This window comes from Ictidomys tridecemlineatus, chromosome 12 (genome assembly GCF_052094955.1).
Source record: "Ictidomys tridecemlineatus isolate mIctTri1 chromosome 12, mIctTri1.hap1, whole genome shotgun sequence".
In the NCBI taxonomy this organism is placed as follows: domain Eukaryota; kingdom Metazoa; phylum Chordata; class Mammalia; order Rodentia; family Sciuridae; genus Ictidomys; species Ictidomys tridecemlineatus.
The window spans coordinates 15,860,771-15,869,377 of record NC_135488.1 but is presented as its reverse complement, the minus strand read 5'-3'; the positions used below and the strand labels follow the sequence as shown (position 1 = coordinate 15,869,377).

The following is an 8,607-nucleotide window of genomic DNA, read 5'->3' as shown; positions in this document are numbered from 1 at the left end:
CTTGATCTCTTCGTGCCCGCCGCCATGTTGCCGTTTCTTCTCTCCCTAGTTTCTTGTGTAAACCTCACCACCACATTAGGTGGCCAGAAGCGGGAGCTAGGAGAAGCCGTTTCAGAGCTGTGTGAAAGGTAATGAGAATCTTTTCTCTTTAATGTAAAACTCACTCGCAATTTCTTATGAACCTAACCTTCTTTCATGAAGTTCGCACTGGTCGTGAGGCAGAGACAATGAGACATATAAAGATAAAATCTTGTCTTCACCAGGATGCCCAGAAATTGGTTTTATTTGGCTAATGCAAATATCTTTCAATAGAACTTTTGATTTCTGAATGAACCCATTCAATTTTATAATGTACAGATCATAAGGTTTTCTTTACAGAATATTCTCTTCTTAAAGCCTCACATAGAAAATGTCTCACAGGACATAGGAGGGGAATGACTCAAAGGATGAGAGAATGGCTATAACCATTCTCAAATGTGCCCATGTAGCCTAAAGTTTGAAGGCATCTAATTGTAGTCTAAAAGAATTATGAATCTATTTTATCTATTATTAATAAATATCACCACTTTACCACTTGAACCAAATCACAGAAAACTGGAAACAGATGATCATTTGCTTTGATACCTTTACTTCCATTTCATTACCCAGAGATGATCAACTCTATATTTCAAGTGATGCAGATTTATTATAGAATGCCTAAGATCCTGAGGATTTATTTTGGCTCAGCCCATGGTATTGCTTCATTATTTTATTATTTTGTAAGTAATAAAATGTAACTTCATGTTGGATGATATATTTAAGCCATGAAAATATCATCCAACATTGTTCTTCCCAAAACATTAGCCCAAATTCTGCGCATGCTCACTTACTGTTTAGGAATTTTACTAATTGTTTGAAGGTTCTAGAGGACCTGTTAGACTCCTAATGGACAAACAATCCAACATACTCCAGAGAACGTATGAGTGCCATAAGAAGAAAATAAGGTCAGCCTACAGCAATGGGCAGCTGCCTGCCCTCGGCTGGGAGGAGCCCTGGACATGGCACCAGGGCTGATGGGCAGCAGAAGCCTCCACAGCCCTGCAGGGAGCCTGGAGCACAGCTCTGCAGAACCATGCTCAGCCCTGGACAGAGGCACATGAGTTCCCATCACAGGCTCGTGACAGTCCCAGGTGCATGCCTGTCATGCCAGCCACCAGGGAGGCTGAGGCAAGATGAACCTTCGAGGTCAGCCCTGGCAACTTGACCCCGTGGCAGAAAGGAAGAAGTTTACAGGGGTCTCTGAGGGTGGAGCTCAGGCAGGTCGCTTGCCTCACAGGCTCAGGGCCCTGGGTTCAATCCCCAGAACCACATACACCAAAAAGTGACCTTGGAACATGGTTTAAAATGATGGGTCAGGTACACAGAAGGAAACAGGAGAGGGTTTTTAAAGCGAGGACTTAAACCCCAGAATCCACAGGTGCCACAGGAAAACAAAAGGACACAGAGTCAGTGACACCTGACACTTGGGCGGGTCTCCCTTCTAAACCGCCTCCTGCCCCCAGGTCACCTGGGCTCCCCTTCCCTCTCCAGGAGCCTGCGGGTCAGGCCACCTCTTCTCCTCTGAGGTCCACGGCGCAGGCCACACGGCTGAGGCCACCGCGTCCTGAACAGGACCCTGCAGATCAAACTCCACCCGCTGTGACCAGCAGCTCCGCCGAGGAGGGCCCTCAGGTGAGAACCGGGAGCACGCAGTCTGCAGTGGGCGCTGTGGGGACCGCCCCGGCGGCTCCAGGGGACAGGCAGCCGGGGACCGAGGCTCCAGGGCGGCGGCAGAGTCCTCCCAGGTCCCCCCTTGTGTGGGCGCCTAGACCCGGGCCACTCCCGGCAGCTCACCTTCTCCTGTCATGGACCCCGGGATTCGGACCCTCCATCTGGGACCCACCACCCTGGAACCACAGCCCTGCAGTGGGCGCTACTTCCAGGCTCCTCCACTTTCCAGAACTTTCCCACCTCTGCAATCCTTTTAGCCATTTTGGTCCTTTGTCCCCAAGCCCAGGGCTGTCCGTTGCCCTCTCCTGTCTGCACTTCTGGGACTGTGCCTTCACTGGTGCCAAATGGTGGGGAACAGAAGAGGATGAGGTGCAGTGGGGTTGCTACCCTCCTGGAGTCTCATATCCACTAACTGGAGAAGTTTCATCCCTCAGGGCTTCAGTTCTTGTGGTTCCTGTTGTGGTTTCTGCCCCAAATGCCACAGGATTGCCTGGGGGCTGGGGTCGGAGATAACAGAAGAGCAAGGATGTGGGGGTCTGCAGCGTCAGGAGACACCTTCCCAGCCCTTGAGCTGGAATTTGAGGGCCCTCTCTGTGTGAGCTGAGGCCCATTTTGGGTTTGAAGCTGCCCTGCGCTCAGGCCAAGCCACACAGGCGGAAACTTGCACTCTCACTGCTGGTTGGTGAGACCCCGAAGTCTGATTTTCTTTCCTACTCTGTCTGCTGCAATTAATTTCCAGAGTCCCCCAGTAAAAATATTTCACAAACTCCAGCACCAGATAGTCCCTTTGGCAAATATACCACATATTCAAGTGAAAAATATTGCATTATAGACAAATTCATTCAGAATTTTATACCAGACATGGTAGTGCACACGTGTAATCTCAGCAATTTGGGAGGCTGAGGCAGGAGGATTGCAAGTTAGAGGCCAGCCTCAGCAACTTTACAAAGCCCTAAGCAATCTAGTGAGATCCTGACTCAAACTAAAAAAAAATAAATAAAAAGAGCTGAGGTTGTGACTCAGTGGTTAAATGTCCCTGGGTTCAATCCCAGGATATATAAAAAAAATTCTCCAACGAAATTCACATTATAAATCCATCACATTCAAAAGTAAAGATGCACATAACCTAAACAAAATATTAGCAAACTAAACCCCAATCAGAAAAGAAAATCACATAAAGAACAACTTGTATTTCAATAAAATTCAATTTCTATTCATGATAAAAAATTCTTAACCAATTGAAATAGAAAACTTCTTCCTTCTGAAGTTAAAAAAAAATACTACTAATAAAGAGCTGAGTTTAGTAATTTGCCAAGCAAAGGAATACAAGGTAAAGTGAAGAATGTTCCTAGGCAGGGAGAGGACAGAAAGTCTGAAAATTTCATTGCTGTTACACATTGACAGGAGGAAGACGTGTTATGATGGTGTTCCAATTACACCTTGAAAACTAACACTCTGGAGAGGACAGAGTAAGTGCATGCATTTATATACCACTGGTTTAGAGGATTTCTTTTATGCAGTCAACAGTAGGCCCAGTAAGTGTTTGGCTCACTGGAACCACTCCAAGTTCAAGGCTTTTAAACTGCTGCAGCTGGTAAGAAACACTGTGGTAAACCAGTGTGCAAATGTGGTATCCCCTGAACAATTCTGTAAATGCATTTTTCTTCTACATTTTAAGGTAGTTTATTGTGAAACACTGAAAGCTTTCTTTGCCTTTGAAATCTGCAGCAAGACAAGAAAGCCCCCATTACCAATTCTAATGGGTATTGTACTTATGAGTTCCTCATAAGTAAAGCAGGAAAAAATAGGGAAATGTCAAAATGTTTGAAAGGGAAAAATATTATTTACAAATATTGGATTGGCATGCAAATATTCTACAGGGAAAAAATATCAGAATTACTGAGTATTGAGCAAGTTTACCAGATGAAAACTCAATATAAAAAGAAAGGTATTACTAAATACCTATGAAAATGCTTAAAACTAAATTAAATTTCAATATTATCCAAAAATTAAATATAAAATTAATTCTAAGGCCTCTATATTTAAGTCATAAAGAAACTAGTGGAAGATTTTTTTAAAACAACATAGATAACTAAAGAGATTAAACCATACTCATGAATTAAAGAATGATATTATAAAAATATCAAGTTTTTCTGAATTGGTATGCGGATCAATGCATACTTTATCAGAACCATACTTTATCCTTTGAGCCATGGAGATCCACAAGGACAAGAACTGAGTGGAGGAAAAACACCTAGTTAATCAAGCCCCCAGACACTTCTGCCTCAATTATTTATAGGCTTTTACAGAAACAGTGTAGATGCAAATGTGAATACTTACATCTGCAAATTTCATATTTGTGCTTAGTCCAAGTCTGTTGACCCTCATTTGGATCTCTCCATATATGATGTGATACAAATAAGCAGAATAATGAACATACCCTAGGCAAGTGTTGAAGAATAGTGAGAAACCTGGCCATTGTAGAACCTGCTGGAAGGAATTTAGGGAAGCTTCTTAATTTTCATGTCTCATCAGAAAACTGGGGAACAATAAGACTAGCTCCCTCCCAGTGGTTGTTTTAAGGATTACATGAGTTGATACACATAAAACATTTAGGGATAGGAAATATAAAAAATATATAAACATAAAAAAATCTTGTATATCATAAGGGAGAAGGCAAAACCAATTAAAAATGACTTCTGAGGTGGGTCAGCAAGCAACAATGGTCCCAGCTACTTTGGAGGCTGAGACAGGAGGATCACTCAAGGAAGGAGTTGAGGTGTGATTATGGGCAATATAATGAGACCCTTCCTCAAAAATAATAGAAAAAAAATAAAACTCTCCAAAACAGACCAAAAAATACTAAAACTATAAGGAGAGTTTAAAATTTCAAATGTCTTGGTCAGTTAATTAAACCAGCTGAAATCTATAAGATTGGTGAAATGTGGAAGTGAACAGCTCATTCTTTGCAAAGTGTGAATCTAATGAGTACTAAAAACTTCTGAGACATTTGGTATTGAGTTTCTTTCATGAAAACTCATCTTACTCAAGAAGTAAGGAACAATAAAGAAATAGTGCCTTTAATGGGACAGCGGTAGTCAAAAAGCTTTAAGACAATATAAAAATGAAACCAAAATGGGACAATTATGCTTTTGTGAATCTCAGTCCATGTCCTAAAGCAGGTGGACCGGCTGAAGCTCCATTATTCCCCCTCATTTCTCAATGGATCAGCGTGATCTAATTAGTGTCATTGTGTTGCTCTTGCTTTACCTCCTCTACCAGTTGATCTCACCTCCAGAATTAGTTCTTAAACTGGGGAGCGGAGTTAACCCTCTCATCTGTGCATTACAGTTCAGTTGATTTGTTGGAACCTTGTCAGCCTGCTGCAACCCTGGCGTGTCAAAAAGTAGACACCAGAGTGCTCATGGAACCAGGGAGATGCAATGACACATGGTTGAGCTGGTGGCTATGAGAACTACTGTGGTAGTTATTTTGACCATCAATCATGTGGTTATCATTTATTGTGATAATTAAGTGTGGTTAAGAAGGGAGAACTAATCTGCATGAACCCAACCATGATGGTCAATTAAAGGTCATGGCCACCATGGCTTGGCCAGAGAGGGGCCACTGTCCTGAAAATGGAACCCAGTGAAAGGTTTAAGTTTTTTGGAGCAAACACCACTTTCAAAGGCATTATTTCATCTGAACTACAAGATGACCTATGAGGCCAGGCAACGGCTATTATTTCTAATACCAAGAAATGAAAAGGAATGAAGGACTGGAGAACTGGATTTCCTGTGTCACTTGTCAGAGTTCACATCATTATTAGATGTCAGAGGGGCTGCCCAGGTGTTCTGATTCCAAGCCCACGCTGCACTCATATGGCAAGTCCTGCCACAGAGAAGCTTCCAGAATCTCCCATGCAAATCTTCACACCCAGGCACACCCACTGTCCTCAAAGCTGAAGGAAAAGTAAGTACCAAACATTAGTTCTGAGATATTTGTTGACATAGAGTTCATCTGAGATTTTGAAAATAGACCTTCTCTTTAGAGTACTGTTGGAAGCTCTGGAAACAGGACTTCAGTGTTTGCCTTGAAATTTATTTTTTATTCTTTTTTTACAGCATCCTCATCAGTAGGCTTTCCATTCTTCTTTGAGCCATGGAGATCCACAAGGACAAGAAGTGAGTGGAGGAAAAACACCTAGTTAATCAAGCCCCCAGACACTTCTGTCTCAATTATTTATAGGCTTTTACAGAAACAGTGTAGATGCAAATGTGAATACTTACATCTGCAAATTTCTTATTTGTGCTTAGTCCAAGTCTGTTGAACCCACATCTGGATCTCTCCGTATATGATGTGATAGGGTAGTGAATTAAGTCCTTGTCTTTGAGTGTTTTAAGAGGAAGAAACTATATTCCATATTCATAGATCCTGCTGAGGCTCTGGCACACAGATGTTCCTTGAATGTTATTTGAAAGAATAAGTAACAAGAAAGAGATGAACTAAAATTTGAGGGGGGAGGTATCTTTCTGAGAAGAGATGGTAGTTGCTCACCAGGTCTTCCCTGGGGCATCTGCTAATTCTTCAGAGAAAAGGGTAACACTTTAACCCTGCTGGGAAATTGAAAATGGACATCACATGAGGTTGGTGTAGGACTTTGGAAATCTGAGGGGCTTCAAATATTAGTGTTCCCCAAGGAATATTTGTTGAGTTCTGTGGCTGGACTGGAAGTAGGGAGCTCATCAGAAGCTCATTCAAAGGGAAATGAAATCTTTGGTATCCTCTTTGGGCTTAGAAAAGAAAAGGGGTCTGTCCCTGACACCTGGGGAATTTCTCACTCTAGACTTTAGCCAAGTTTCTCTAAGGAAATTTAAATAAAATTATAGAGATGAATGGATCAATAGATAACAATAGGTTTGTTTATCACAGTATTTTTCCGATACAGGAAACTTGGATAATATCTTAATGTCCAACAGTAAGGAATTGGTTTCATTATAACATATCTATAAAATTTTGCAGCTATTACAAATAATGTAGACTATGTTAAATGTTGTTAAATGTAAAGAAATATTAAAGAACCTTGTGAAATTAATGATCTGGTTTTAGATAATGAAGTCTTTGTCCTTTAACAGAAACTATTAGCTAAATATTCAATTCTAAAAAACAAAATAAACAGCCTAAACACATTGTATTAAAGATATTTAAGAGAGAAAAAAATATAAATAAAAAAAGAGAAGTAGAAGTCTAAGAGCTAGTACTTTTAAAGGTATACCAACAAATACATTTTTCATATAAAATATACTCAGGAAGAAAAGGACATAAAATCCAGAAAAATGGGCATGAAGTAGATCTTTAAAAAGAAAAAAATATGATAATCTGTGCAATGTTATGTTATTTTAAAAATCATCATGTAAATGATATGTAAAATATTTATCTAGAATTAACACATGGAGAAAGAAAAACTTTTATAGAAAAAGAAAACAAAATTTTTGTGAAAACTTTATTTCATTTATATACTTATATAATTTTCAGAAGCAGTTTTTGAGAGTTTCTTACTCATTTTGGTTTTCTTTCTTTCTTTTGTTTGGTTTTGAAAACTATATGTTTTTTTATTTCCATTAGAAAAATATTATCTATATAACATGTTAATCCATGTTCTTCTCTTTTACTTCTATCATTCAAAATTGAATATTTATTTTATCCAATTAAATGCATAACCACATATCTAATATTAGAACTAAATATTTCACATCTTTAAATTAATAGGATTAATAGAATTAGGTTTGATCTTTATTTTGTTTTTCGGGAATAATATCTCATTTTCCCCATGTGTTATTATCCCTCTTTTTTAAATTTATTTGAGCAACTATATAATGAGTGCCTCTTCTCTCACATTCAGTACATAACTATAATTCATAGTATCAGTAACATTATTTAGTAGTCATTCATGTCAAATATCTCTATGATATGGTATTTCCATGATAACTTCAGATATTTTAGTTACAGGTATACTTTTCCAACATCAGTTGTAAAACAAGATGTTATTTAAAGACATGATGAGAACAACACTGTGCCTACTTATATTTGCACTGCTGTGAGGTCTTTGGATAGATACTGCTTCAACCTCAGTGTGCACTCCTTTGGGTAAAGCAGCAGCCTGGTAAGTAGCTCTAGTAGGAAAATTACTTTTGAAACACTGTTTGTAGATTTCATTGACAGTTTCAAAGTCATTTACGGCAGCCAGAAAAACAGTTGCTTTTTCCACATTAGTGAAATCACAGCCTGTGGCATTCAGTTTTTCACCCATGTTCATAAGAGCTGCTTTAGTTTCTGCCCCTCCTGGAACAGGGTTTATGCCTGTCTGCCAGAGATGTAAACAATCCTGTCAAATAACACTTGATTGTAGAGACCAATGGCCCCTGAGGCTTTTGTTGTGTTGATCATGTTTTTAATCAGGGACATGACTAGTTATTCTTTTGTGTGCCCCTTTACCTGCTACCTAAGAAACCTCTCACTTTGGTTTCTTAGGCAATATTTTTTTACATTGTCTAGAAATTATTTATTTTTACACTATAAAAAGTTTTACACCAAAGAATAAAAACACTTTTCTCAATAAATGCTATTATTAGAATAGCCATATTAGACAAAGCATGTGCACAAAATCACTCTGTGGTTTAATTAAGGGGGACTTTGAAAAGAAAAGATTGGCCTGGATTCTCTGCATGATCCCAGTGTAATTCCAAGGGCCCCTTTAAAGCAAAGAGGGAGCAGAGAAACCATGGTGGAAGCAGAGTTGGAGTGATTCATTCTGAAGATGGGGGGAAGGGACTCCAACAAGATATAGAATAGGGTGTC

General features: G+C 39.5%; 1 pseudogene; it reads right to left on the bottom strand.

Annotated features, from left to right (window-relative positions):
- Positions 1–7,774: 7,774 nt before the first annotated feature.
- On the bottom strand, positions 7,775–8,214 carry LOC144369514 (2-iminobutanoate/2-iminopropanoate deaminase pseudogene; annotated as a pseudogene).
- Between the last annotated feature and the right edge of the window lie 393 nt (positions 8,215–8,607).